The sequence below is a fragment of the Trachemys scripta genome, chromosome 12 (genome assembly GCF_013100865.1).
Source record: "Trachemys scripta elegans isolate TJP31775 chromosome 12, CAS_Tse_1.0, whole genome shotgun sequence".
NCBI lineage: Eukaryota > Metazoa > Chordata > Testudines > Emydidae > Trachemys > Trachemys scripta.
The window spans coordinates 36,635,026-36,638,694 of record NC_048309.1 but is presented as its reverse complement, the minus strand read 5'-3'; positions in this window follow the sequence as shown (position 1 = coordinate 36,638,694).

The following is a 3,669-nucleotide window of genomic DNA, read 5'->3' as shown; positions in this document are numbered from 1 at the left end:
ATCATGACAATAAGATTGCAAAGGAGCTGCTTTACCTCTAAGGCAGTTCTGTTACCAGCTGGACTCTCTGACGTGACTGCTTCACTCAGCATTTCAGGGGCTGGGTTCTGGGCTCCACACAGCATTGTCCATCTCTCTTCTTGTGCGTCACTCCTGAAAGTAATGTCATCTGCATGTCCCCTGGTTGACCTGCCCTACTTTGTATGATGCACTCCGTATTGAGTCCAGCAGCACCAAAAAGTGATAATCTCTCCTGTTTCATTATTTATCCTTTCTGGGAGAAGGTGAAATCTCTCTTGACAATTCTGCTCATGGGAATATTAATTATTGAGAAGGGAAAAAAATAGAGTTATTTTTACATGGGACAAGAAGAATGAAATTAGTACTGCAGTGAAAGCTCTAATTTCAAAGGGAGATGGACAGTACATCCCCACAAACGGTACCTAACGTATGTCAATTGAATTTGCAATGCACAACTATCTATCTGCCCTAAGTATTTATGGCCCCATTACAGCAACATTCGAGTTCCTCACCATTTTTAATGTATTTAAAAACACCCCTGCAATGTAGGGATCCATGCAGTAATGGAACCCCACAAAGTATACAGTGCTTACACCCCTCCATTCTGGCTGGTGTCCATCTCCCAGACTGATATGTCTCTGGTGACCATGTTTTCCATGTTGTGCTACTTGGCATTATGGGAGTCCTTCACATTGATAGCTGGTGTCTTACCCTTATTATCCTCGGGGGGAAGGCTTGAGGGTTATATAAATGCTTTCTGGGGCTTAGGATTGATTGAAAAGTGCAATTTACATCCTGTGGGACTTTTTTTTTCATACTAGATAAGGAAAAAAGTCAAAATGGAAACTTTTCACACAATGATGAACTGTGGTCAGGAGATTCCCATCATGCATCGTGTCAGGTCAGCAAGAGGGAGATTGTAGTGCATCATGGGAGATGTAGTCTGGCCAGAAAGCCCTGCCCTAAGGGGAAAATAGAGGCATGAGGCAACCAAACTACAATGTCCATGAAGTGCCACAGCAGCTCAGGGAAATGCAGATGAATGTTGCACTGTCCTGACCCAAAACATTTCAATTTGATTTAAAAAAAAACTGAAATGTTTTCATTCAGATCCCAGAGGAGAATTTTTAAAAAATCAACATTTTCCAAGAGAAAAGCAAAGATATAAAATTGATATTCCAATGTGGATGTCTCTCAGTCTCTCCTGTTGAAGCTGTTCTACTGTGTATAAATAATTAAATATGAATTGGTCCAGACAAAAGCAAAAGTGACTTTAGGGCATGCACCTGAGTGACAGTGTGTGATGGGATGGACTACGTCCAGAGGCCTCAGGGTCCTGCCACACTTGTCCCAGATAAGGAGCAATGGAGTGGTCCTTCAAACAGGCTAGAGTGGCTGCAGGGGAAGTAGCCAATCAGGGTCCAGGAGGGCCTTATTTAAAGGAGTGACAAAGTCAGAGACACTGCAGTTCCTCACTGCAGCTGGAGGAGCATGGATGGTGTGGCTGGCTGAAGGAACTGCATCCCAACAGATGGCCCAGTGCTAGTAGGGACCAAGGGAGCAAGGAAGAGCTCCTGGCTGGCTACTGGGACTGAGCTTAGAAGATCCCTGGGCTAAGGGTAAGGCAGCGGTGAAGTCTGGAGCCCGGAGTAGTGGGCAAGCCCAGGTGTGTCCCCCTGCACATAGGCCACTGGGGAAGGGCCTACAACTGGACATCAGTAAACCCCCAGAAGGGGACTGAACTGTCAGGAGGCCCAACTGAAAATTGGGGCCAAAACAGATTAAGAGGGCAAAATGTTGCCTCCAGGGAGGAAGCCCTGGGAGTACAGCCCAATGGCAGGGCTGGGACTGGGTTAAAGACTGAGTACACATCCAACCAGAGGGGGCGCTTGTGAGAGGTCGGTACCAACCCCATTACTCAGTGTTATGAGACAACCAGACTTGATATAACCACAACCATTCTGTGCACTCAGCCACCATTAACTGGAAGCGAGAATACCACCTAGTCAGTTTATTGCTGAGAGATGCTTTGCTGATAAGTAAAATTATAAGTTACTTGTTGATGCTAGGAAAATTGTTAACTCATGAGGGGTCACTATGAGTTATATGCTTTGTTTTGAACAACCTATAAAGAGATTAGTTAGAGTATCCAATTTGGAGAAGTTTGGAGTGCACTTTGATGCACTAGGAGACTGACATCCAACTCCCCAGCAGCGAGGAGGAAGGGTGGCCACCAAAAATCTGCTGCTGAACACTTGACACCATTGCAGACTTTGTGTAATTATATCAGGGGTGTCCTAGACCAGGGGTCTCAAACTCAAATGACCATGAGGGCCACATGAGGACTAGTACATTGTCCCAAGGGCTGCATTACTGACACCTTCCCCCCTCACCTGCCGCCCTTGGCCCTGCCCCCACTCCTCCCCTTCCATGAGGCCCCGCCCCTGCCCTGCCTCTTCCCACCCCTTCCCTGCCCCCATTCCAACCCCTTTTGCAAAATCCCCACCCCAACTCTGCCCCCTCCCTGCCCCCAGCGGGGCAGGAGGGGTGTGGGGTGTGGTGGGGGCTCAGGGCAGGGAGTTGGGGTGTGGGGTGCAGGAGGGATGAGGGGTACATCAAGGGGTCAGGGTGCAGGGTGCTGCAGGGGGCTCAGGGCAGGGGGTTGGGGTGCAAGAGGGGTGCAGGGTGCAGCAGGGGGATCAGGGCAGTGGGTTGGGGTGCAAGAGGAGTGCGAGATGTGGCAGGGGGTTCAGGGCAGGGGGTTGGGGTACAGGGTGCAGCAGAGGGCTCAGGGCAGGGGTCAGGGTGCAGGAAGGGTTCAGGGTATGGCAGGGGGTCGGGATGCAGGGTTCAGCAGGGGGCTCAGGGCAGGGGTTTGGCTGTAGGAGGGATTCGGGGGACAGGATCTGGCCTGGCGCGTACCGGGGGCAGGGCGGGCTCCCTGCCTGCCTGCCTGCCTGCCCTTCCCAGCTCTGGGAAGAGGCTGTAACGTGGGGAAGGGGGGGTGGAGGGGCTGTGCATTTCTGTTGCTTGAGGCACCGCCTCCAGCAGATTCCATTGGCCGCTCCCGGCCAATTGAAGCTGCTGGGGGCGCTGCCTAAAGCAACAGAAACACACAGCCCCTCCGCTCCCCCTTCCCCACGTTACAGCCTCTTCCCGGAGCTTGGAAGGGCAGGCAGGCAGGGAGCCTGCCCTGCTCCTGGTGCATGTCTGGCCACCACTCTGGTAAACACTGGGGGAGGGCGGGGGGGCTGTGAGGGGCTCACGGGCCGCAGAAATTCACCCCGCGGGCCGTGTGTTTGAGATCCCTGCTCTAGACTATTATTATTTTAATGTGTGCCTTAAACCCAATAAAAACAAGGATTTTTGACTAAAAGCATTCTTGTGTGTACCAATCATTTATAAGATGGAGGAGCTATGTCCCCATTTATTTAGGCCTGTAAAACAAAGACTAGTTACTGTAGTTATGAGTAACAGGAGGAGACCCTCGTTGAAGACCCTTCTCTATATTGCACAGAGAGGGGAATTGAATAGGTTGTCTCCCACCTCCCTGGTTGTATGACTAGGAGCTGCAGCTTTACCATAAACAACAAAAACCAAAGGAAGCATGATAAAGTTACATGAGTTGGCATCTCTGCTGCTGCAGCA